Source organism: Lissotriton helveticus, chromosome 9 (assembly GCF_964261635.1).
Source record: "Lissotriton helveticus chromosome 9, aLisHel1.1, whole genome shotgun sequence".
NCBI classification, from domain to species: domain Eukaryota; kingdom Metazoa; phylum Chordata; class Amphibia; order Caudata; family Salamandridae; genus Lissotriton; species Lissotriton helveticus.
In genome coordinates this window covers 1,275,990,441-1,276,017,739 of record NC_136070.1, presented here as the reverse complement: position 1 = coordinate 1,276,017,739, position 27,299 = coordinate 1,275,990,441, and the positions used below count along the sequence as shown (strand labels likewise).

Sequence of the window (27,299 nt, the reverse complement as noted above, 5' to 3'; positions counted from 1 at the left end):
AAGTTTATTACAAACAGATGGTTTCAAAGCTAGCTTCTGCAAGGGAATCGCCAAACGTGCACGCGTTGCCATTCAAAGCAATGCAATGCGTGCACCTTTTTGCCTGAAAAACTGGATCGATTCCTAAAGGTCTCCTCCTATGCAGCGCATGTGTGCTGCGTAGGCGAACATGCGCTGCGTAGGCGAGACCTAAAAACTGCCTGATGGGCTGCAGCAGAGCACCAAATGCCCGGAGTTGTGTAGAAAGTGAATGAGTAGTATTTTCTTCTAAATTCGGATACTCTCTCAGACATCTGTAATGTTCTCAAGTACATGAAACTGGTCCACTGTTGTTCTTAAGCTGGATCATGTGCAATGGGCGTTATGAATAATGTTCAAAGTTTCCTGCGTGCTATTTGAAAAATAAGCCATGACTGTTTATAAAGATTCAAATTTTAAACCTGCTTCAAGAGAGAGAAATTTTTGAACTTACTGTTCTCTTCTGAGATACCTTAAAATGTCTAGTTTTCCTCCAGTATTGTGAAATGTTTTTATTTTACTTTTTGTGAAACAATGTTTTACAGGCGAGCATTGGCTAAGCCAATAGCGTAGCACCCACACTATCAATGTAAGACCTATTAGCATTGACAATACCGGTCTCCTTTTTAGGTCGAAGCCTACCAGACAGTGCAGCTGTTTGGTTTACTAAAGACTTACTGGGGACATTCTTAAAGCTTCCCTGGGGATGCATTCCGCCTGTTGCTTACCATTTGCTTTGTGTCTTTTGTGACACACGTTTGCTTGCTTTCTATTTGCTGGCTTTTTTTTAAGCTGTTCTACTTGAGTTAGCCCCCTTCCCCCCCCCCCCTCGCCACATGGAGCATAGTCTGATTACCATGACGCCTTATATTCTTTCATGACCGCATCCATGAGTGCTCACTTTCTGTTAACCTGCTTTTAAATGTTGTTATTGTCACAGTTCAAATGTCAGGCTTTGCCTTTTGAGGCTGTTGGTGTTCACTTTTTTTCTCTGACTTAGGAGTGAAAGTATTTATGTGATAATCTTGGTGTGAAAAGGAAAAGCATTTTTCTGGCACACAACAACATTTTAATTTCTAAACGAACTGTGCAGATATTTCATATGTGAGAATTAAGAAATCAGAAATGAATTGCACTTTTTTGCAAATCTGAATTGTGTTGGAATCAAATGTTGTAATTGGATCAAAACAATCAATAGAGTAGGTGATACAATTTCCCACACATTGTTTGTGTGCTGTATAGTTGTATCAGTAAAGCTGTATGTCGGTGCAAATGTAAGCCTTTCCGTTGAAAATGTGGCATTGCACTACCACATCATGCATACTCCACGTTACACCACTCTACATCAATCCATTCTACGCCCCTACTGTGTACGGCCACACCACTCCACTGTACGATACGCCCCAACACTCTGACATGGCCCTCTGCTCTGCGCCACTTCCTCCAATACACTTGATTCCACTCTGTTACTCCCTTTTACACCACTCCACATTACTACTACACTCTGTGCTACTCCTCTCTGCAACATTTCACTCTGCACCACTCTCCTCTAAGCCACTAACTGTTAGCCATACTGAACAGCAGCCACGCTGGTGTACAACGTGGCTAAAACACATTGGTAAAGAACAGTCAAAACAAACATGTACCATCGTAAGCAACATCATAGCGATTCCCCTTATACACGAAGTAAAGCCACCCACACGCTTTTAAAGGTGAATGGCCAAGCATCAACATGTACAACCCCCCAGTGCATTATCCTCATCCTTGTGGTAACAAAGCGGTCTAACAATTTGCCCCATATCTTTTTATGTTTCCCAGGGCATCTTTGGGCTTTGTATATTAAAACCTCAGCCAGGGCACCCTGATCCATGCCACAGTAGCAAGGGGTTCATGGACGAGCGCCATAACTGCTGAATACCCCACTACCCGCCAGGCAGCTCATGTTGTATCGCGTTATGTCCCATGTTGAGCCATCCCTTCTGTGGTGTATGACTAGAAGGACCCTTCGCGGTGAAATAACGATCTTGTTAAATTATTTTTTATATACCACGTTTATCTTTGTGAAATTGTTAGGAATAATGTTTTTTTTCAGGCAGCTAAATGTTTAAGTAAAATGGTAAGTTAAATGCAGGATTATGCAGTTCCGTTTGTATTACAAAGAGAAACTCAATTCATTATGTGGTTAGGAATTATGGGTGTCAGATTGGAGTTTCAAAGTCTTGTGTTTTTTTTTTTTTTTACTTTAAGAGGTTGTCAGTTAGTGTGTAACAATTGAGCTCTGCAAAGGGTGCCATCATGTCATTTCCATCCCTTCACAAGCGACATTGCACATCATCTTAATATTGACAGTTTTCACTGTGGCTTCAGTTTTATTTCTTTGTTTCAATAGATGGTGGTTTTGTTAAATCCTTTTACTTATTGGTATAAATATTGAGGCCATGAGCTTTACTTATGGGAAGTGTCTGGTGGTCTGCATGATAAGAGAAAAAGTCAAGATTTTCTCATCTAATCGTAAATGCCCAATTCCAGGGGAGGGGTGGTCTTTTTTACAATCCAAAACTTCACTGTTGTTATGGTTTCCAACCAGAACTTCTTTCTTTAATCGGTCTTATGACCATAAGAAACTTACAATCAATAAAGACAGTGATTACATTGTTTGGGCTGCTGTGCTTTTTCGTCCAATCCGTTTGTGCATTGCCTTTGACTGAGAGCAGCTGGGCTTCACCAAAAGTCCCAGCATGTGGCCCTATCCTCAGAAACTCCACTTGCCCAATCCATGCAGAGCATGGCTTCTAGCCAACCCCACACCCGCTCCCTTATGCATGGAACCCCTACAGGACTTGGCCATGGGCATCTGTGATGGCCGGCTGTAGGCCCTGGCCTTTGACCAGGCTCTTCTCTCATCCTCCTGCGTGGTTGCCCTCACTCAGCATTGCCTTTGGCTGTGCACAGCATAGTCTGCTACACACCTAATCTCATGCACATCCAACTCCTACTGCGCTACATGCTGAAAATGTAGACATTATGCTGTTTGTAGCTTGCTTCTGGTGCAGGCCCTACGTCCGTCACCATGCCACTAAATAACCTGACTGTCCACAAATTGCACTCGGAAAAGGGCCTCCTTACCTTTGCCAGGTGCTTGGCTATTCTGTGTCTTTGAACCAGCTGTGGACAGTCTGTAGGTTCGTGGTGGACCCTAAAGCCAGGCTCTGCACCGTCCCACGTGCCACTGAAGTAGTTGTGCACAGCGCTTGGGCCTTCACTATGGAGGTTGGGGCTGGGCCCTGAGCCGTCCCTTCAGCTCAAGGTGCCCTCTCCTCTGTGCATGGCGTTGCACTTCCATGCACTCTTTTATAGTTCTTTCACTTTTTCCTTCGAACCTTGGTGCTTAACCTACTGTAAAGCTCAACATAGCAAATGTTACTGTTGCCGCCAGCCAGTCCTAGTATTTCTGGTCGAACACAGCACCCGTCTTCACCCAGATATACCAAAGTCTCTTCAAAGCCCACCAAGCACATTTTTTTATAACTGTAAACTTTCAAACAATACTTTACACATTTACACCTAAAGAAGCAAATGCACTGCTAAGTAAAGCTTTATTTTAATATCACTTTTTGTGTAATTCTGGCCTTCCCAATTCTGCTTTCGTACACTAATTAAACCGAACTTGAAAAACACCTCCTTCTGTCCACTGTCTCGATTCCCATGACGGATCTGCATGAAACTTGGCAAGCGAAGAGTTTGGGATTTACACTGTTACAATGGAACTTTTTGTGCAGGTTCAACAAATGGTTCAACGGTTATTTGCAAACCCCAAAACCGCTTATCAGTGGAAATGAATCTTCATCATAACTAACAAAATGAATCTTCACCATAACTAACCAGTGGTTATCACCACTGTATAATCTGTTTAGATTATAAACTACATAAGGAAGGAGTATTACTGAGAAGCAAAACATACTCCCACATTTTCAGGTTGACGTGAATGAAGTACAACTTCACATGGGATTACTGTTTTTATGGGCTTTACTGAAAAGTGTGCTTGCATGTCAAGGCTCACTTTATTCTCCACCCTGGGGCCTTTATTGAATTAAATGCTAAATATCTCGACCCACATTTATTTATTAGACCGTTTAAAAAAAATATATATCTTTGTCCTTCCTATTACTTCACAGCACTTGACAGCAGTTTGGGGAGATGGCTGGAACCTTATGCCAGGGTCTTGAAGTCTCCCAGAAAGAGGGGTTAGCAGTGTCCTAAATTCTCCGATTGAAGCCCCTGTTGTGTGTTCAGATCGCAGCAACAGCCTTAAGCTGACTCGAAGTCTTGGTCCTTGTGTGCCAAGTGATCTTCCTCCGCAGTTCGCATTCTTGAATGATCATTGTGTGTTCCTATGAGTGGATGGTGTACAATGGGCTCTTGTTGGCTTGTATTGAGGGACCAGTGTGCCTAGATATACCTGGTCTCATCCACAGTATGATTTATGGAACCTTTAATCTGGTCCCCCTCCAGTGGAGTCCTCTATAGACTGTTTTGGTTGAGCTCCTGCTTACTAAGGTTAAGGCAAATGTTGGCAATCAGGTTATGAACTCTTGAGAGATATTCCAGTAGTGAAGGTGCACAAAGGCGAGAGCCCTCGTCCGGTCCACCCTGTGGTCTGTGTGGAGGAAGAATAGGCTGTGGAAAAGGAAAGCCGCATAGTTCCACTTTCTTCACTGTTTAGTTTGGGGATTTTTATGAAGTGCAAAGTATGAAAGAAATTGCACACATAGGAGTCTCCCAGAAAGAAAAAATGCATAGGCTCCCAGGGAGAGAGAACCACACTTTAAACTTTAAGGCAGCCAAGTTATCCCACTGAGCCGAATACTGTACAGTAATAGTTTAAAGGCAGTTTGTTATTTCTGGGGGACCGATCGATGACTGAACACCATCCTACTTAATTAATGACTAAAAAGCTTTTTTGGAAAGCAAGTGTTCATTATTTTCTACTTTGTTTTACCTTTTACCCTTGTGCTCTTCTTTTCTACTGCAAAAAGTGTTGGTCTATCTCATTTACCTGACGACCCAGAGCTGGGGGATTGAGAAGGTGTCCAGCTGAGGAGAAGCCAGGAGAACCTAAAAGAGTTATGCCACTTCTGATGCTGTTGTAGCAGCCCAGCCCAATATACAGTATAAAGGAGCTCAGATTACACATGCCTCTTGACCTATTAGTTCACTAATAACATAGTCATCAGGGTGGGACAGGAATGTTTCTAGCAACTCTTACTCTCAATAAATATATTACTAAAGCATGCTGTGGTAGATCATTGCCATTTACAAACAGACCATTTGTCATTGAAATGACCACAATTTCCCACTGACGTACAGTTTTCGTGATAACACTGCATGGGTACAAACGCTAATGTGTGGAAATCCGCTTTGGCGATAGTTGTCATTTGCACATCACCAAGTACAATGTTCTGAGCCCGTTAAAATCTTTGTCTCCATCACACGTTAGTCAATAAAATACTTTGAAATTAAGAGAAAGTATTGCAAAAAATGTGGTTTCCTACTACTATTTTTATACAGTTCATTTTCAAACTATTTAAATGTTGGTAGAAAAAACTGACCTATAGGTTTTCATTTCGCACTCACTGTACCCAGAACAATTGTTGGACAGTTCACTTTGCAAGACAAGTAAAACAATCTCCATGATAAAATAAGCAGCTCTTTGTAAGCAGCATAAGCGGACACTTTACGTCTGTTTTTGAAGCACAGCAAAAATGACAAGATAGAAGCAAGATTTAAAGGCACCATCATTCATTTTCTGAATGACTAGAACACCTCTTCTTTGTCAGCTCCAGCCCTATCCCAAAAAGAGCAGGAAGGCCCTGAAAATAGCTCACCCTGATAAAAACTGGCTTTGGCGAGTAGATTTTTCAAATCCTTAAGGCATTTCCTGCTGTTTATACTATGATTTTTTAATCCTGTTTCACTTTGTCTGTCTCGTTTTATTTTAGGAAAGAATAAAAAAAAAATCTTTGTTAGCTTCAGGTTAATTCCTTTGTGCATGTGCGTTGTGTTTCCTCGAGCAGGAATTCTGGGAAAACAGGTATATTGTATAGTGTCATTTTTGTTATGATCTTTGGGATGGACGTATCTCAGATATTCTATGTTCTCTGTATATTTGTGCTTTTGTTGCTTTTATGGGCTTTTGTACAGTGTTCTGTTGGCCACTTCTGGCTATATTTGCACTTATCTCAATACTGGTATTAAAATGTACATTAATGTTGTGAAGACCTGCACTGTAATAGGCCGCACTAGAAATCTATGTTAGGTTAACCATGTGCAATACTGGGGCTGGGATTCTCTGTGCAGTTTTTCTGTGTAATAAATTGCCCCTTATGTAAATGTCAACTCACTAAACGGCGTTCATGGTTAGTTTGGAGAAAAAATACTAAAGTGAAATATGGTAATAAATTAGCAGACGTTTTCTAAGAACTTCCATAGGTTACATTTAGGGGCATGTATCCTAGGGCACAAGATGTGTGGTATTGTATGTCAACATTTAGACAGCACTTTACACCATGTGGCATGTGATTGTGTCTTTGTTTAGTATGTTGGTGTCGTGTGTGATGATTATCAAGGTGTGGTGTTATGGGGCGTAGCTCTTTGTAAGGTACATGAGCAGGTGTGAGAGCGGCACGCTGTTCGTAGTTTTCTGTAAGCTGGCAATGTTGAACGTCTCTGCAGGTCCCTTGCTATTAGTGAGATGTTCAAAGTCCACTTAGCTGGTTACTGCGCTGGGTCATTACTGGGTGATGGATATGGCCCCTACCAGTTTTATGTTGTGTGAATGTAGGATTGCCGAGCAGTAAAAAGGGAATGTTGATGTAGCCGCCATGAGCTACAATTTACTGCCTGACTGCAGAGTGTTATGGATGGTATTCGTGCAGGCCAGGAGGGATCTTTTTTAAAGATTGAGTGGAATAATCTGGGAATGCAAAACTGTAGAGAGAAATAATACATCAATGGGAGAGTGCTTTATATGGTACTCTTTGATAAGCACGTGAATTCGACAAACCGCCTAACCCGCAAGGATACTGCTTAGACCACTGCTTTAGAAGAACAGCTGATGAGCTCAAGAGCTGGAAGTGTAAACTAACTTAATGATCATAGCAACATGAGAAAGTATATGGTTTAAATAATTCAAACAGGTTTCTCAAATGCTGGAGTGGATGTCTTCTGATGTTCCCCCTCAAAGTTTGGTGCGCACTATTAATTATGAAAGCGAAGTGGGATCCATTTTGGGTGCCTCTGTTTGTGGCATGGCACAAGATGGGGATGAGGATAGCTTTCCCAAACAGTAGAAGTGTATTGCTGTAATTCTGGTGACTGGACTGTGGAGATGAAGTCAGTGAAGAGAGAAGGATGTAGACAGAGCTACGTTTCTAGGCCCGCCCTACCTTTTTGTCTGCCTCTAATTGGTGATTCTGAGATGTATGACAGGCAGGTGCAGACCTGTTACAATTGATTCTGCCCATATTGTGGGTTCGCCTGATTGGAGCCGGCTCCAGTGCCCACTACTGTGAGAAGCATCACTCTGGACCAAGACAGTAACTTGCTGCCCCGCTAGGTTGGTTAGCCTGTACCGGTTTGTTCTTTTGTGTGACCCTCTGCCTGCCCTCAGGCCCTGGTGAGTAGACCATCTACTTGCAGCATTCCCTGGACACCTCCAGCCTGCTAAGTGTCACTCATTGAGTATTGCAATAACGCATTCTTGACACTTTACTGCCATAACATTACATATTTCCCATGCAAATTAAACAACCATGTATTCTTTAAAAATGCTTTTTGGGTGGTTTACCTTTTTCTTGTACCACTGGCACAGATAGGCAGGACGTTTGCATCTATGGTGTCTGATATGCCCTCCGTTGCAAGTGGTGATATCCTTAGTGGCTGCCCTCTCATGGCATTGACTGTGGTTGGGGATTGCGGCTGGACTTCCTTTGTACATGCACTCTACCATGCTGTATTGCACCTCTCTGAGAGCCAGAGGGAATGGAGTAGAGAGAGTAACTGACAGTTTACGGCATTGGCGGTTTTAGTTCTCAGCTCTAGATAGCACATGCGATAGGCTTCCTATTTGCTGGCCCCATTGTTACTCTCATATTCTTTCTCTCCCATTGTTCATTGCATGCATGTGGCATGCCTCTTCCTGTGTTTAGCCCTGCCAGAGAGCCTGGACTAATTACTACTATCCATCCAATGCTCCCATTTTAGCAACTGTTTTAGGAACTACTTTATTTGCTTACGAGCACTTCGCACAAGCATTTGTTTTTTTCACTCACTCCGAGCTCTGTTTGTAAAAAGGCTTGTAAATCTTGTTCTTAATTCGTCCAAAAAAGTTTTGTCTCTTAATTCCAGATGCCAGCTCCTAATCCTAATACTGGGGAATTGTTCATGGCTTCGCTTTCTGCATTCAAGATTTATGGTTCTCACCTCTACGCTTCAGCAGCAGAGCTGCCACTGAGCTGTCCATCCCGCCCAACATTGCGCACACCACCCGTGGTGCTGCCAGCATCATGTACTGTTCCTCACTACCCAATTCAAGTCGCACTTTAGTTCAGATCAAAACTAGGCAGGGGGTTTACCTATAAGACCTTTCTTTGGTTTTGTCGCCAACACATTTTACATTTGGAGATTCCCTTCTCTATCGACCACCAGGCCCCTCGGGTCCTTTCCTTAAAGCTCTCTTGGAGACTCTGGTTCCCCGTGCAGCGAGGTTCTCGCATTTTCTACTGCTTGGTGACTTGAATATTCATGTTGATCGTTCTGAACTTCAGGAAAGCAAGATTTTGCATGACTCTCTTGACTTGGCCTCTCTTACCCAATGGGTTTCTTCCCCCACACATATGGGTGGGCATATTCTGGATGTTATTTGTTCTAACTTTCCCTTGAAGGTCGAGGCCCCTCAAATTCTGACGTGGACTGATCATCGGCTGATTAGATTTACATGGTCGGCCATGAAAGATACGCCCAAGTCCTGCAGGAACACGTGCCCTCCGAAGATCAACATAGGCAATTTATTGCCTGGCTTGATCAAAATAGGCCTATTCTGGGGACTGAGTTGGATTCTGCACTTCAGTTATTCGATGGGTGGATGGGAGCAGGGATGTCCGCCTCGTCGAAAGGGTCTAATTCGAGTAGAGATAGGTCGCCCCCCTCGCAACCCTGGTATTCGCCCCATTTACGCATACTTAAGCTTGCTTGTAAAAAATTGGAGCGGGTGTGGCGGGCGGCTTACTGCCCACAAGCCAAGGTGGCATACCGCACGGCACAGCGGGAGTATTATGCCAGTATTAAACTGGCTAAATCTGAATACTTAGTCAATAGAATTGAGAAGGCCAACAATAAGTCGTGAAATTTTTTCTATTGTCAAGAGTTTTCTCTCCCCCTGTGCAGAACAAGTATCGGTGAAGCCTTCTACTGAGTGGTGTGAGATTCTTTCTTCTTTTTTCTTAGAGAAAATTTCCAAAATACAGCAGAGTCTCAGAGCTGTTAATGGTGGGAGTAGGATTTTTGATAATGTTAGATCTACAGCGCCTCCCACCCATACGATGGAGACATTTCCCCCCCCCCCTGAGTGGAAGACACGTTGGTAGCGATTAAGTCTTTGAGATCTGGCGCCCCTGGTGACACTTGCCCGGCTCGGGTGCTGGCAGTAGTGGCAGAATCAGTGGCAAAGGAGGTTTCGCAAATAATGGGCTTATCCTTTAAGACATCTAAGGTTCCCGAGGAATGGAAACAGGCAAAGCTTCTTCCCTTGCTGAAGAAGACGGGAGCTGATCCTGCTGTGCCGGGCAATTATCGACCAATTTCTCTGCTTCCAGCCATGGCGAAAATTGGAGAGAAACTTGCTTTTCGTCAGTTGAATGCCTTTGTTGATTCTTCTGAGGCTCTCCACCCTGCTCAGTCCGGTTTCCGTGCACCACACAGCACGGAGTCAGCTCTGGTGGAGATCACAGAGGCTATTAGGGAGTGTTTGGACAGTGGCGGCAGAGCGGTTCTAATTTTATTGGACCTCTCTGCCGCGTTTGACACTGTCCCGCACTCTCTCCTTCTGACTCGATTGGCTGAGATAGGTGTGTTGGGTTCAGCACTGGAATGGGTGAAATCTTTTTTGTCCGACAGGTCCCAGCGGGTTTGGATCCCGCCTTTTTCCTCCTCTGCCAAGCCTCTTACTACCGGGGTACCCCAGGGGTCTACATTGAGCCCCCTGCTTTTTAATGTTTATCTTACCCCGCTTATAGTGATGGCTGAACAAATGGGGGCCAAAATTATAGCGTACGCTGATGATACGCAATTATTATTTACATGGCCTGGTACAGCAATAGGCACTGAGGTTATTCGATCCTGTTTTTCTTCGGTTTTCAGCTGGTTAGCGGCGGCACAGCTGAAATGTAACGAAGATAAAACAGAAATTTTGTTGTAGGGCCAATTTGAGCTTAATTTTAGAGACCTCCTGTGGCCTCCGGATTTTCCCCTGCCAAGTTCAGTTACCATCCCTGCAAAGAACTTGGGAGTATGGTTTGGGGAGGATCTGAGGTTTGAGGCACACATAAAGAAAGTTACAGGGGTGTACTTCGGGTCTCTTAAGGCTATGAGAAAGTTCTTTCCATATCTCCCTCCTTCGGCAAGAGAGTCGGTTGCGAGGGCTTTAATACTATCACGGCTGGACTATGCCAACTCTCTTTTCAGTGGGACTCCAGCCTTTTTAGTCGCTAGATTACAGATCATTCAAAACGCGACGGCGAGACTTCTCTGTAATGTGCCTAGTAGAGAGAGTGTACGCATCCATCTGAAAGAACTACATTGGCTGCCAGTATCACGAAGGATTACTTTTAAAATCCTGACACTAGCATTTAAAGCAGTCAATGACCTTGGGAAAAGATTTAGCCGCTACGCCCCCACTCGATCTTTACGTTCAGCTGATCATAATCTGTTGAGCGTACCTCGCTTTCGGCGAGTGCGCCTTGGAGGCCAGTCAATTGCTGTCCTTGCGGCTTCTGCTTGGAACACTCTGCCACTGTTTTTAAGATCAATCCAGAATTTTGTGCCTTTTAAGAAGGCACTGAAAACTCATCTTTTTAGATTTGCTTATTAGACTATTTTAATTCTTCTGTTTTCTTTGGCCACCTGCTTGTTTTTCTCTTCTTTCGCGCCAGGATACTCTGGTAGTAACAGAGCGCGTTATAAAACCGCTATAAATAAATAAATAAATAAATAAAATAAAATAAATAAATAAGACACTCACAGCAGAAATGCATGATTGCTGACATCTAAGTGAAATATGTGAATCTTGGCAGCCATATTTGATTAGTGATGATTCTTCTTATCAGAAAGCTACATGGACACATCTGTAACTTTGAAGATTTTCATAGGAATTGTAACTTTGTACGAAGTAAACTAAACTTTCTGAAAAATAGAATAAAGGAGGTTTATATATGTGCATTTAATTGAATAGACTTATGATGAATATAACATGCATGTTATTGTATGATGAGCAGTAAATCAGACTATATATTCCTAACGAATTTTGGAACTGTTCTGTTTGATTTCGCTTTGTTGTGCTGACATATGTAAATATCTGTTTCGTTTACATGTAAAAACTAGACAGTCCCATGCAAGCTGCTGGACGTCACACGTGTCCTCTTCAGACTGCAAGTTGAGTCCTTTTTCCTTTCCATTACTCCGGCCTGTATTCTTCTGCCAATCGCTTTGGTGCAGGGTGCCCCCCTCTAATAGTCCCTGGAGCCACCTAGCACGCTCTAGGTTCTCAATATCCTTTCACCAATTCCTGAGCTGCAAGCTGAGCCCCTCTGTCAGTCCCTAAAGTTGCCTGACTCTGTTTCCTTCGGCTAATCCCTGGGGTACAGGCCCGCTGGCTGTCCCTGGAGCCGCCTAGCATGCCCTTGACACTGTATCCTCCAGTCAATCCCTGTGGTGCAGGTCATTCCCAGTTGATAGTCCCTGGAGTGCCCAGCACTCTGTAGCCTCTCTACCATCTAGCCATCTTTCCACTAATCCCCGAACCCCACTGTAGTCCCTGAAACCGCCTAACATGCTCCAGATTATGTATCCTTCTGCCAATCCCTGTTGTGTAATGTGTGCTCCGCTGGCCGTCCCTGGAGCTGTTAAGCACGCTCCAGACTAAGTATTCTTCTGGCAATTCCTGTGGTGCAGGGTGTGCCCCTCTAATGGTCCCTGGAGCTCTAAGCACGCTCCGTGCTCTCTATATACTTCCACCAGTCCCTGTGGTGCAGGCTGAGCCTCACCGGCTGTCTGTGGAGCTGCCTAGCACGCTCCAGACTGTATCCTTCTGTCAATCCCTGTGGTGCAGGGTGCGCACCTCTAATGGTCCCTGGATCACCCAGCATGCTCAAGGCTCTCTATATCCTTCCACCAATCCCTGTGGTGCAGACTGGATCCTGCTGGCTGTCCCTGGAGCCGTCTAGCCCGTTCCAGACTCTGTATTCTTCTGCTGATCCCTGTGGTGCAGGGTGCGCCCCTCGGGGAATCTCTGGAGCGGCCAGCACGCCCTAGGCTATATATCTCCTTCCACCAATCCATGGGATGCAGGCTGATCCCCACTGGCCATCACTGGAGCCGCCTAGCATGCTCCAGACTCTGCATCCTTCTGTCAATCCCTCTGAGAGTCCCTGCAGTGGCCAAAATACACTAGGATATCTACATCCTTCCACCAGTCCCTGGGATGCAGGCTGAACCCCTCTGTCAGTCCCTGAGGCTGCCTGGAACGCTTCAGACTCTATCTTTCTGCTAACAACATTTGCAATGCAACAGGTCTCGCATTTTAGAAACTTTGACTTTTTGGTACTGTAAATGACAATGCCTTTTATTATTGCAGGTCTTTTAAACGCATAAATAGAAGGCAGTGTCCTTTACAATGCCAATAGCTCAAAAATGGAATTATGCCCGATTGTTACACTGGGCTGTTTCTTAACCGAAAGATTTGTTTCCAGAGGCTATGAAATTATTCCCAATTGCTACCCTGGGCTCTCTAACAGGCAGTGTACTGTACCAAAGAAAAAAGCCAGAGCCTTAAAGAAGAAAATAGCCTTTAAGCTAGTATGGCACAACTTCAAATTTCTAGATGTCCATTGTCAGAAGTGAGAATCTGTTCTGCTATTTTGTCATTTACATAGCATGCACTCTGTCACAGTTATTGTAATGCAACACACGTGGTAACCCATGGAGGAATTTCCATTCAGTTCCGAGATAATCAAATCAAGTATTTCTTTGCTATTGCATTCTGGGACCTGTTGTTTTAAGTTTCATTATCAACACAAACTCACATGGCCTGATTTTAAACAAAAAATAAGACTGGAGATGACGGCATTGCACCACTTTTCATCGTGGGCTACTAACAGTTGGTAAACATGAGTCAAGCACACGTTATACATGAACACACTGCAACGAAATAAATGTCATATAAAGGGAAAAAATATGCTGCATACATACGAGTGTTCACCTCCACAAAGCGTAAGACTGCCCCTGGGCGGTGTTGGTGTTATAAGGAGGCGACCAATGAGAGTGAGTCAGAGCTGCACTGCATACGGCAAATGCCTGAGGCTTGAGATACCACACAGAAGTGTTGTTTCTTTAGACAGCTCTTCTCCGTGATTAGACCAGGTACCCAATGCGTCAACCCACTACTGTAACTGCACCATTACTTCAGAGAGCGTGTGTTGGATAAAATACACTAGACCAGGTACCCAAGACTGCATACATACGGACACTGGCACTAGACCAGGCGCCTTAGCTCTTCAAACTAAACCGATTCTTTCACTCTTCAAGCCCGAGACAGCATGTAAAGGCATCTTGTCTGTAAAGCACCCCGTGCAGGCTCCCTTGCACTACTTTGTGCTCTTAGCCCAGTAGACATAACCTGTGCTCACAGACACCTACTCGCTGGCCTTTAACAAAGGCATCCCCTAGCACATCGTGCCTGCAGTAAGAGAAACGCAATAAAAATCAAGGGCTCTGCAAGGAATACTAAAGGCTTATGAGCCACGGGCATACTCTACTTTTTTGTGGATTGTGCCTGGGGGAAGGATCGGCTGTTTCAAGCAAGAGCTGTGGACACCCTCAACATCCTGGAGTCACAAGTGCAGCCCTTGCAGGGCTGACTCAGGCTTTTTACCTCAGAGGGCCGTCCAATCTGTGAGACTCATTGTGTGAAGAGCCTCATATAAAATTCCCCATCCGGGTCCGGGTCCCGGGGTGGAAAAAACATCGGCCGCCATCTTTGAGTGGTGTTTTGCCGGGAGGGGGGCGGTGACTACGAGCGGACTAGCGCTCTGTGGGAGCGGATGTTCGCCTACATAAGGCGACCGGTCCTAGGCTCTCCCTCGCTAAGGTAAAGGATTCCCTGCATAGCGCTTCGCACGCCGCGCTTTTACATCGCGCTGCATTTATAAAAACTTACCTTTAGAATATTTGCTTTCTTGTTACTTGTTTATCCCCTGATTTTAAAGTGGGGTTATCCTTCCCTCATACCTGCACTCTAATCGTGGTGACCACCGCTGTTGTAGCGGGTCCGGGTCCCGGGGTGGAAAAAACATCGGCCGCCATCTTTGAGTGGTGTTTTGGCGGGAGGGGGGCGGTGACTACGAGCGGACTAGCGCTCTGTGGGAGCGGATGTTCGCCTACATAAAGCTCCCTTGTGAGCGCAGCGGGATCGCGCAGCGGGAGCGCCTACGCAGCGCCGGAGTCACGCCTGAGTCCAGCCCGTCTGCGCCCGTCAGCGTCTCGGAGGCGGACGGGGCTGGACGGCTTTTTTGGGGCTTGTTGGTGGTCTGTATTATTTCGGCCCTTGTTGTTTTTAATCTGTTAAACATGCTGATCTATTCTTCGGCTGAGCTGTTTGCTCTGCGCCTCCCTCGAGGAAATTGTTCCCATATTTTTCCCGGTGGTAGGAAATTAAGGAAAGGATGTCCGTCATGTGCGTGGCGTTTCCCGGCTGCAGAGGGAACCGGGCATGACAATACACCTGTCTTTTTTCAATGTCTTCTCCTTAATACCAGGTCCATTAACTGCCACTCCATTAATATTTGGAATCTGTTGTATAATTCCAATATAACGTGTCTGTTTTTGACCGAGACCTGGTTAGGCGATTTTTCCGCACCGGACTTGGCTAATGCCATCCCTCCGAATTATAACATCTTTAGGAGGGATAGAACATCGGGCAGAGGAGGTGGAGTAGCTCTTATTGTGAAAAAGAGTATCCCCTGCTCTACCTTTCCGGTGGAGAACATCCAGGGATGTGAAGCCCTTGGTTTCACTTTACATCTCTCCCCTCTCCAGGCGTGTACTGGGATACTTTTGTATAGAACCCCCGGATCAACGGGACCTTTCTTTGACGAATTGCAAGTAGCTCTTTCAGTCCCCTGTCTTAGGTCTGATCATTGCATTCTTCTTGGAGATCTTAATGTCCATATGGATAATAGCTGTGACCCTGACGCTACAAAACTTATCGATATCACGGCCCCGTTAGGGCTATCTCCGTTTGTGAAAGGTCCTACACATAATAAAGGCCATACCTTAGACCAGGTATTTTCCACGAGACCCATTTCTGTCGGTGCTATACAGCCTTTACTCTGGTCGGATCATTTTTTAATCTCCTTTTCTTTGCCTGTCACTGTCCTTATTCGGGAGAGAGAAGTTGAGGCCACACGGACTTCACGCCCGTTTCATCTGCTCTCTGGGGATATGCTATCTGAGGCTCTCATCACCTTTCCTTGCCCCCTTCTGGGAAGTTTGGAGGAGAATCTTGTTCTCCTCCAAAAATGGCTTTTAGCTAGATTTGAGACTCTAATCCCCGCAAAGAGACCTAAATTAGGAGAGCGCAGAGCGTCGGCCCCATGGTTTTCCCCTCAGTTGAGGACACAACGACAGGAGTGTAAAAGGGCTGAGAGGGCCTGGAGGCGGGCTTACGATCCAATTGAGAAACTAAAATTTCGGGCAGCAATAAAAGCCTATCATCAGTCTATCTGGGACGAAAAAAAGGCCTATTTTGAACATCGCATTGATGAGGCTGATAATGTCTGCAAAGAAATTTTTTAAGTGGTCCAGGAGTTTACCTCTCCTGCTGTCTGTACCCCTAATCACACTTATACGAACTCTTGGATACAACAACTTGCCATCTTTTTTGTCAGTAAGATCACAGCCATCCAGGCCTCTCTCTCTAGTGCGCAATCGAATTTGAGCCATCTAACGCCATCATGCTCTGTGGACGGTCATGGTCCTCTCCTCTCTGTATTCCCTCCCATGGATCTCAGTACATCCTTGGAGCTTTTGTCTGGCTTGAAATCCGACTCGCCTCTAGATCCATGTCCGGCAAAATGCTTGGGGAAAGTGGCATCCGCCATTAACATCCTGGTGAATCCCCTGTTGAATACATCCTTGTCTACAGGGGAGGTGCCTCAGGCATGGAAGCGTGCCATGATTCTACCACTGCTCAAGAAACCCACCTTGGACCCCCTCATCCATGCCAATTACAGGCCAATCTCCCTTCTCCCTGCTCTGGCAAAAGTGGCCGAGCGCTATGTGCACAGGACAATTTCTAGCTTCATCGAAGGAAACGACCTGTTGCACGCCTCGCAGTCCGGCTTCCGCGCTAATTTTAGCACGGAGTCGGCTCTGCTGGAGGTCACTGATGCCATCAGGGAAACACTCGACTCCGGGGGAAAGGCCGTGTTAGTCATGCTTGACTTGTCGGCTGCTTTCGACACCGTTCCCCACGAGGCCCTCCTTGCAAGACTCTGGGAGTGTGGCCTTCGCGGAACGGTGTGGAATTGGCTAAAATCCTTTCTGGCCGACCGCCGACAAACAATCTGGGGGCCTCCCTTTTCCGCTGATATGGCTCCGCTAGAGGTGGGAGTCCCGCAGGGCTCCATACTCAGCCCTATGCTGTTTAACATCTTTATGGCCCCTCTGGCGGAGGTCGCGGAATCTTTCGGCGCCCAGATCGTGTCTTATGCTGATGACACCCAACTCCTGTTCACATGTGATAGGGGTGGGTCTTTTGATGGCATGCAGATCAGGGATTGCCTTGGTGCGGTGTTTGAGTGGTTCAGATGTCATGGCTTAAAATGCAACTCTGATAAGTCAGAGCTGCTCTTTTTCGGTTGCGCCCCTGAACACGACTGGAAATCTTGGTGGCCACAAGATATGTTTCCCCCTGACAAGGTCGCTGTTAAGGCCAAGAACTTGGGAGTGATAGTAGATTGTGAACTATCCTTTGGACCTCACATCCTGTCTCTTGTTGGGAAATGCTTTGGCAATTTACGGATGTTGAGGACATTTCTTCCTCTACTGTCACTTAACCACAGGAAAACAGTTGTTCAGGCACTGATCGGGTCACGACTGGATTATGCAAACGCTCTTTTTTTGGGTCTACCGAAATATCTTATGACCCGTTTGCAAGTTGTCCAGAATTCGGCAGCCCGTACCATCTTTGGACTCCCGAGGAGAGCTGGTGCCACGGCCTTATTGAACACCCTTCATTGGCTACCTATCTCCAAGCGAATCCTTTTTAAATGCCTGACTGTGGCCTTTAAGGCCTTACACGGCATTGGCCCCAAATAAATTGGGAAACGTCTTTCCCGGTATGTACCGAGCAGGACTCTTAGGTCATCTGGTCTGTCTATGTTGACTGTCCCTGCAATTCGTCGTGCAAGATTGGGAGGTCAGTCTTTCCGCTACTTAACACCTAAGGCTTGGAACGATCTACCACTGTCCTTGAGATTAGCTCCCTGTCTTCTTACTTTCAGAAAGGACCTGAAAACTTGGCTCTTTATGAAATAGCCCATTTCTTTTCCTGCTCTTTTCTGTTGTGTGGTTGCTTTTTATGCTGCTATTCTTTGCCAAAGCGCCGGGATGCTCCTTTGGAGTAGCCGTGCGCTATAAAAGAAATAAAATAACATAACATAACATAACAAGATCACCAGCACATACCAAAAGGTGCAAACATTTACTAAAACTCGTCAATGCAAAAGATGGGAAGGCCAGCCAGGCATGAGAGATAAAAAAAAGATTGCGCGCCTCCTGCTGTGGGCTGAGATGGCACAGTGTGCAGCGGCAGAAAGCATCAATTACAACAAAAATAGATAAACTAACCGAACCACACTGAAGACAGCGAGAGTCTTACATGGGTAAACCAATATTTTGTATGGACAGGACCCAAGTCTGGGGAGATCATAAACCAGAAAATGTCCCCGTTAACTATGCCCAAGGATGAGCACGTTAAGAGGAAGATTTACGGTCTCGGATGCCGAGTGGTCTTTGGCAAAATGTTAATTTCTAGATTGGGATTTATATGAGCTTCCAAGTCCGGATTCGCATTTTAGAACAGTGACATAGCGGCGGAAAGAGCTCTTCTCTAGCAAAAAATAAAAAAGCAAGCCTACATTCGACCCATGGCCAGGTCCCTCCCACGCACATCACCTTCGTTGACACCCCAAAAAAAATTCACATTCTTTGGATCCTTTATTCCAAACAGGAGACGCCACCCGCCACCGCCAGAATAAAAGCCAGAGCGGAACGGTGAAGGATGAATCAGCACTGAACTCCAAGACCCTAACGAGGTGGAACAGTCGCAAAATCCTACCGGTGCAACCCCTAGAGTGCTTCTACCGGCACTGCCGACCCCTGATGAAGAGCATAGCCTAGCGCCCCCACTCAACGTAAACAATACAGAACTGCGCCCAGCTTGAGTAAGCACAACGTAAATAATACAGAACCGCGCCCAGCTTGAGTAAGCACAACGTAAATAATACAGAACAGCGCCCAGCTTGAGTAAGCACTCACTCACGTCATTACGGGCATTTTTTCCAGTACTGCACCTATCATCTAAAAATCACTGATTTAAAACAAACAGAGCGCAGTGTCCCTTGAGCGTGTGCCGCGCTCCGAAGTAATAAATAAACAGAGCGCGGTGCCCCTGAAATGGGTGCCACGCTTAACTACAAACTTCTAAAAATAAAAAGCAAACTGAGCGCGGTGTCCAAAGCGGGCACCGCTCTCAGCATACACATACAATAAACAAGCTGTCGGCTGTCGACATATCTCGGGCCCACTGTATTTATATAGTACGGCTCATACCAGAGATGTTGGTGTGCTTTGAGGACGGGGCCAGCACTGTGCATAACGATGATGTGAGGCGCAACAGGAAGGAGGGGGCCGCTCAAGGTTAGGGCGACCAGAAACAAAGAGCACGTCAGCGAAGCTTTTATCAGCGCCGCGCGCCTCTCTGCAGACTCCCCCTGTATTCCAGAGAGGCGCGCGTCTCGATCCGGTCTGCCATGCCATGCTGTGGAGACAAGACCTGGCCGCGCACACAACGTTATCCTATGGGGAAACGCTGCGCGCGGCCAGGTCTTGTCTCACTTCGTCGTTCTCAGACTGCTGAGACGCCGACTATAGTTCTCGCAGCGAGAACGCGCTTTCAGCGCGTTCGTCGTACCGAGACCTAATAAACCAGACTTCTCCCTCAGGAAGTAAATTCAATTCACCTAGACAATTACTAGATTACGATTAATCTATTTCTTATCATTATCCACACTTGTACTGCTTATCAGCTCAAACCATACTGAATATAAAATCAATTACTAACTCATAATTACAAAAATTGTTTTATTAAAATCCTATTGTCACAGAATAAAAATGATTTCTCATCAAACAATTTAAAATCTCAACAATACATTTCATGGAGTCAATTTATACAAACATCACAACATTACTCAGGACGTAAATCACACTATACCCCCACATTGAAGAGATAAAAACTTTAGACACTATAATTTATTTTGTCATTTAGAGAACATATCATATAAAACAGATACAAGGACTCTGCCTGGATACACTCTTGGTTTTTCAATTACAGAACCGGGTTCCTCCTAGAATTATGTAAACACATTTGCGTCAACGCGTTTCAATGGTTTTTATTCTTATTTCATCTTTATCAAGACAGTGGTTATAACTTTCTCTGTAATGATTCTTGTTTTCTATATCCTTATGTATGGAAGAATTGTGCTCAAATCTTAAGCTATTGTAAACTCAAATGCCCCAGTGCTTTTGGTTATAATTCTGAGTTTGTTTCTTTTGCGGGCTGCAACCTTGCTATGTTAAGAGAATTTGTCTTTGCCGAGTGGAGAATACCTCATCTTTCTGCTAATGCCTGGGGTACAGCCTGAGCCACACTGGCCATCCCTGGAGCCGCCTAGCATGCTCTAGGCTCTGTGTCCTTCTGGCAGTCCCTCTGGTGCTGGAGGCGCCCCTCTGATAGTCCCTGGAGCCGCCTAGCACGCTCCAGACTCTGTATCTTTCCGTCAATCCCTGTGGTGCTGGAGGCGCCCCTCTGATAGTCCCTGGAGCCGCCTAGCACGCGCCAGGCTCTGTGTCCTTCTGGCAATCCCTGTGGTGCTGGAGGCGTCCCTCTGATAGTCCCTGGAGCCGCCTAGCACGCTCTAGGCTCTGTGTCCTTCTGGCAATCCCTGTGGTGCTGGAGGCGTCCCTAGCACGCTCCAGGCTCTGTGTCCTTCTGGCAATCCCTGTGGTGCTGGAGGCGCCCCTCTGATAGTCCCTGGAGATGCCTAGCACGCTCCAGGCTCTGTGTCCTTCTGGCAATCCCTGTGGTGCGGGAGGCGCCCCCTCTGATAGTCCCTGGAGATGCCTAGCAGACTCCAAGCTCTGTGTCCTTCTGGCAATCCCTGTGGTGCTGGAGGCGCCCCTCTGATAGTCCCTGGAGCCGCCTAGCACGCTCCAGGCTCTGTGTCCTTCTGGCAATCCCTGTGGTGCTGGAGGCATCCCTTGCACGCTCCAGGCTCTGTGTCCTTCTGGCAATCCCTGTGGTGCTGGAGGCGCTCCTCTGATAGTCCCTGGAGCCGCCTAGCTCGCTCCAGGCTCTGTGTCCTTCTGGCAATCCCTGTGGTGCTGGAGCCGCCCCCTCTGATAGTCCCTGGAGCCGCCTAGCACGCTCCAGGCTCTGTGTCCTTCTGGCAATCCCTGTGGTGCTGGAGGCGCCCCTCTGATAGTCCCTGGAGCCGCCTAGCACGCTCCAGGCTCTGTGTCCTTCTGGCAATCCCTGTGGTGCTGGAGGCGCTCCTCTGATAGTCCCTGGAGCCGCCTAGCTCGCTCCAGGCTCTGTGTCCTTCTGGCAATCCCTGTGGTGCTGGAGGCGCCCCTCTGATAGTCCCTGGAGCCGCCTAGCACGCTCCAGGCTCTGTGTCCTTCTGGCAATCCCTGTGGTGCTGGTAGCACCCCTCTGATAGTCCCTGGAGCCGCCTAGCACGCTCCAGGCTCTGTGTCCTTCTGGCAATCCCTGTGGTGCTGGAGGCGCCCCTAGCACGCTCCAGGCTCTGTGTCCTTCTGGCAATCCCTGTGGTGCTGGAGGCGCCCTCTGATAGTCCCTGGAGCCGCCTAGCACGCTCTAGGCTCTGTGTCCGTCTGGCAATCCCTGTGGTGCTGGAGGCGCCCCTAGCACGCTCCAGGCTCTCTGTCCTTCTGGCAATCCCTGTGGTGCTGGAGGCGCCCCTCTAATAGTCCTTGGAGCCGCCTAGCACGCTCTAGGCTCTGTGTCCTTCTGGCAATCCCTGTGGTGCTGGAGGCGCCCCTAGCACGCTCCAGGCTCTGTGTCCTTCTGGCAATCCCTGTGGTGCTGGAGGCGCCCTCTGATAGTCCCTGGAGCCGCCTAGCACGCTCCAGGCTCTGTGTCCTTCTGGCAATCCCTGTGGTGCTGGAGGCGCCCTCTCTGATAGTCCCTGGAGCCGCCTAGCACGCTCCAGGCTCTGTGTCCTTCTGGCAATCCCTGTGGTGCTGGAGGCGCCCCTCTGGTAGTCCCTGGAGCCGCCTAGCACGCTCCAGGCTCTGTGTCCTTATGGCAATCCCTGTGGTGCTGGAGGCGCCCCTAGCAGGCTCCAGGCTCTGTGTCCTTCTGGCAATCTCTGTGGTGCTGGAGGCGCCCCTCTGATAGTCCCTGGAGCCGCCTAGCACGCTCTAGGCTCTGTGTCCTTCTGGCAATCCCTGTGGTGCTGGAGGCGCTCCTCTGATAGTCCCTGGAGCCGCCTAGCACGCTCCAGGCTCTGTGTCCTTCTGGCAATCCCTGTGGTGCTGGAGGCGCCCCTCTGATAGTCCCTGGAGCCGCCTAGCACGCTCCAGGCTCTGTGTCCTTCTGGCAATCCCTGTGGTGCTGGAGGCGCCCCTCTGATAGTCCCTGGAGCCGCCTAGCACGCTCTAGGCTCTGTGTCCTTCTGGCAATCCCTGTGGTGCTGGAGGCGTCCCTAGCACGCTCCAGGCTCTGTGTCCTTCTGGCAATCCCTGTGGTGCTGGAGGCGCCCCTCTGATAGTCCCTGGAGCCGCCTAGCAGGCTCCAGGCTCTGTGTCCTTCTGGCAATCCCTGTGGTGCTGGTGGCGCCCCTCTGATAGTCCCTGGAGCCGCCTAGCACGCTCCAGGCTCTGTCCCCTTCTGGCAATCCCTGTGGTGCTGGAGGCGCCCCTCTGATAGTCCCTGGAGCCGCCTAGCACGCTCCAGGCTCTGTGTCCTTCTGGCAATCCCTGTGGTGCTGGAGGCGTCCCTTGCACGCTCCAGGCTCTGTGTCCTTCTGGCAATCCCTGTGGTGCTGGAGGCGCTCCTCTGATAGTCCCTGGAGCCGCCTAGCTCGCTCCAGGCTCTGTGTCCTTCTGGCAATCCCTGTGGTGCTGGAGCCGCCCCCTCTGATAGTCCCTGGAGCCGCCTAGCACGCTCCAGGCTCTGTGTCCTTCTGGCAATCCCTGTGGTGCTGGAGGCGCCCCTCTGATAGTCCCTGGAGCCGCCTAGCACGCTCCAGGCTCTGTGTCCTTCTGGCAATCCCTGTGGTGCTGGAGGCGCTCCTCTGATAGTCCCTGGAGCCGCCTAGCTCGCTCCAGGCTCTGTGTCCTTCTGGCAATCCCTGTGGTGCTGGAGGCGCCCCTCTGATAGTCCCTGGAGCCGCCTAGCACGCTCCAGGCTCTGTGTCCTTCTGGCAATCCCTGTGGTGCTGATAGCGCCCCTCTGATAGTCCTTGGAGCCGCCTAGCACGCTCTAGGCTCTGTGTCCTTCTGGCAATCCCTGTGGTGCTGGTAGCACCCCTCTGATAGTCCCTGGAGCCGCCTAGCACGCTCCAGGCTCTGTGTCCTTCTGGCAATCCCTGTGGTGCTGGAGGCGCCCCTAGCACGCTCCAGGCTCTGTGTCCTTCTGGCAATCCCTGTGGTGCTGGAGGCGCCCTCTGATAGTCCTTTGAGCCGCCTAGCACGCTCTAGGCTCTGTGTCCGTCTGGCAATCCCTGTGGTGCTGGAGGCGCCCCTAGCACGCTCCAGGCTCTCTGTCCTTCTGGCAATCCCTGTGGTGCTGGAGGCGCCCCTCTAATAGTCCTTGGAGCCGCCTAGCACGCTCTAGGCTCTGTGTCCTTCTGGCAATCCCTGTGGTGCTGGAGGCGCCCCTAGCACGCTCCAGGCTCTGTGTCCTTCTGGCAATCCCTGTGGTGCTGGAGGCGCCCTCTGATAGTCCCTGGAGCCGCCTAGCACGCTCCAGGCTCTGTGTCCTTCTGGCAATCCCCGTGGTGCTGGAGGCGCCCCTCTGATAGTCCCTGGAGCCGCCTAGCACGCTCCAGGCTCTGTGTCCTTCTGGCAATCCCTGTGGTGCTGGAGGCGCCCCTCTGATAGTCCCTGGAGCCGCCTAGCACGCTCCAGGCTCTGTGTCCTTCTGGCAATCCCTGTGGTGCTGGAGGCGCCCTCTCTGATAGTCCCTGGAGCCGCCTAGCACGCTCCAGGCTCTGTGTCCTTCTGGCAATCCCTGTGGTGCTGGAGGCGCCCCTCTGGTAGTCCCTGGAGCCGCCTAGCACGCTCCAGGCTCTGTGTCCTTCTGGCAATCCCTGTGGTGCTGGAGGCGCCCCTAGCAGGCTCCAGGCTCTGTGTCCTTCTGGCAATCTCTGTGGTGCTGGAGGCGCCCCTCTGATAGTCCCTGGAGCCGCCTAGCAGGCTCCAGGCTCTGTGTCCTTCTGGCAATCCCTGTGGTGCTGGTGGCGCCCCTCTGATAGTCCCTGGAGCCGCCTAGCACGCTCCAGGCTCTGTCCCCTTCTGGCAATCCCTGTGGTGCTGGAGGCGCTCCTCTGATAGTCCCTGGAGCCGCCTAGCTCGCTCCAGGCTCTGTGTCCTTCTGGCAATCCCTGTGGTGCTGGAGGCGCCCCTCTGATAGTACCTGGAGCCGCCTAGCACGCTCCAGGCTCTGTGTCCTGGCAATCCCTGTGGTGCTGGAGGCGCCCCTCTGATAGTCCCTGGAGATGCCTAGCACGCTCCAGGCTCTGTGTCTTTCTGGCAATCCCTGTGGTGCGGGAGGCGCCCCCTCTGATAGTCCCTGGAGATGCCTAGCACGCTCCAGGCTCTGTGTCCTTCTGGCAATCCCAGTGGTGCTGGAGGCGCCCCTCTGATAGTCCCTGGAGCCGCCTAGCATGCTCCAGGCTCTGTGTCCTTCTGGCAATCCCTGTGGTGCTGGAGGCGCCCCTCTGATAGTCCCTGGAGCCGCCTAGCACGCTCCAGGCTCTCTGTCCTTCTGGCAATCCCTGTGGTGCTGGAGGCGCCCCTCTGATAGTCCCTGGAGCCGCCTAGCACGCTCCAGGCTCTGTGTCCTTCTGGCAATCCCTGTGGTGCTGGAGCCGCCCCCTCTGATAGTCCCTGGAGCCGCCTAGCACGCTCTAGGCTCTGTGTCCTTCTGGCAATCCCTGTGGTGCTGGAGGCGCCCCTAGCACGCTCCAGGCTATGTGTCCTTCTGGCAATCCCTGTGGTGCTGGAGGCGCCCCTCTGATAGTCCCTGGAGCCGCCTAGCACGCTCCAGGCTCTGTGTCCTTCTGGCAATCCCTGTGGTGCTGGAGGCGCTCCTCTGATAGTCCCTGGAGCCGCCTAGCACGCTCCAGGCTCTGTGTCCTTCTGGCAATCCCTGTGGTGCGGGAGGCGCCCCCTCTGATAGTCCCTGGAGATGCCTAGCAGGCTCCAGGCTCTGTGTCCTTCTGGCAATCCCTGTGGTGCTGGAGGCGCCCCTCTGATAGTCCCTGGAGCCGCCTAGCACGCTCCAGGCTCTGTCCCCTTCTGGCAATCCCTGTGGTGCTGGAGCCGCCCCTCTGATAGTCCCTGGAGCCGCCTAGCACGCTCCAGGCTCTGTGTCCTTCTGGCAATCCCTGTGGTGCTGGAGGCGCCCCTCTGATAGTCCCTGGAGCCGCCTAGCACGCTCCAGGCTCTGTGTCCTTCTGGCAATCCCTGTGGTGCTGGAGGCGCCCCTAGCACGCTCCAGGCTCTGTGTCCTTCTGGCAATCCCTGTGGTGCTGGAGGCGCCCCTAGCACGCTCCAGGCTCTGTCTCCTTCTGGCAATCCCTGTGGTGCTGGAGGCGCCCCTAGCACGCTCAAGGCTCTGTGTCCTTCTGGCAATCCCTGTGGTGCTGGAGGCGCCCCTAGCACGCTCCAGGCTCTCTGTCCTTCTGGCAATCCCTGTGGTGCTGGAGGCGCCCCTCTGATAGTCCCTGGAGCCGCCTAGCACGCTCCAGGCTCTGTGTCCTTCTGGCAATCCCTGTGGTGCTGGAGCCGCCCCCTCTGATAGTCCCTGGAGCCGCCTAGCACGCTCTAGGCTCTGTGTCCTTCTGGCAATCCCTGTGGTGCTGGAGGCGCTCCTCTGATAGTCCCTGGAGCCGCCTAGCACGCTCCAGGCTCTTTGTCCTTCTGGCAATCCCTGTGGTGCTGGAGGCGCCCCTAGCACGCTCCAGGCTCTGTGTCCTTCTGGCAATCCCTGTGGTGCTGGAGGCGCCCCTCTGATAGTCCCTGGAGCCGCCTAGCACGCTCCAGGCTCTGTGTCCTTCTGGCAATCCCCGTGGTGCTGGAGGCGCCCCTCTGATAGTCCCTGGAGCCGCCTAGCACGCTCCAGGCTCTGTGTCCTTCTGGCAATCCCTGTGGTGCTGGAGGCGCCCCTAGCACGCTCCAGGCTCTGTGTCCTTCTGGCAATCCCTGTGGTGCTGGAGGCGCCCCTAGCACGCTCCAGGCTCTGTGTCCTTCTGGCAATCCCCGTGGTGCTGGAGGCGCCCCTCTGATAGTCCCTGGAGCCGCCTAGCACGCTCCAGGCTCTGTGTCCTTCTGGCAATCCCTGTGGTGCTGGAGGCGCCCCTAGCACGCTCCAGGCTCTGTGTCCTTCTGGCAATCCCCGTGGTGCTGGAGGCGCCCCTCTGATAGTCCCTGGAGCCGCCTAGCACGCTCCAGGCTCTGTGTCCTTCTGGCAATCCCTGTGGTGCTGGAGGCGCCCCTAGCACGCTCCAGGCTCTGTGTCCTTCTGGCAATCCCTGTGGTGCTGGAGGCGCCCCTCTGATAGTCCCTGGAGCCGCCTAGCACGCTCCAGGCTCTGTGTCCTTCTGGCAATCCCTGTGGTGCTGGAGGCGCCCCTCTGATAGTCCCTGGAGCCGCCTAGCACGCTCCAGGCTCTGTGTCCTTCTGTTGTTCGCACGGTGCAGGTTGCACCCGGCTTGACCTAGGGCCTCTATCCTTCCACCAATCCATGCATTGCAGGCTGAGCTTCGTTGGCGACCCCTGGAGCTGTTCAGCACAGTAAACGACAGTCTCAGAAAATAAACCTGGAGTGAAGAACTCCCCTCCTGCATAGAAAGTACATCCAGTGTTCCAGTGAGTTTACTCCTTGTAGTTTTAAATCTCTGGGCCCAGTTGGGTGCCTGCTCCTCTGCAGCGCATGTCCAGGCGCGTCCTACATACTAAGAGAAGTGATACCGTGTTCAGGTGGACCTATGAGCAGGACTCCACCAGTGTAACGGTTGTTGGCTTTCTCTGCTTTCTTTCCATGTGCAGCATGTTTCCCATTGAGCAGGTCTTATGGTGCACATCAGATGTGCATAATTCAAAGCGACGATGCTGTAAAATATCAACCTTCAAGGAATATAACTTATTCCTATGGTGCTTCGTTATAAATGTCATTCATGAAAGTGTATCGTGGAACATTTTTTTTTTAGTTTCTCAAGTAATTGTAGCTCTGGGTCTGTGCCCCTCAAATATCCGCTGTAAAAGGATTTGTTTCCAAGCTTAGCACTATCTCCCCTCATTGACCTAACAGTTTGTTTGCTCTGCTTTTATTAATAATTCTGCAGGTCTGCACAGCATGACCGAAATCCTGGGAGTTTTCCTTTAGTGGATTAATCACACACATTAATTATTTACTTAGG

At 49.6% G+C, this 27,299-nt stretch overlaps 1 protein-coding gene across 2 annotated transcripts in view; it reads left to right on the top strand.

The window, feature by feature from the left end:
• Nucleotides 1-27,299, top strand: part of BRPF1 (bromodomain and PHD finger containing 1) — a 213,325-nt gene that overhangs the window by 48,175 nt on the left and 137,851 nt on the right. The window lies entirely within an intron of this gene.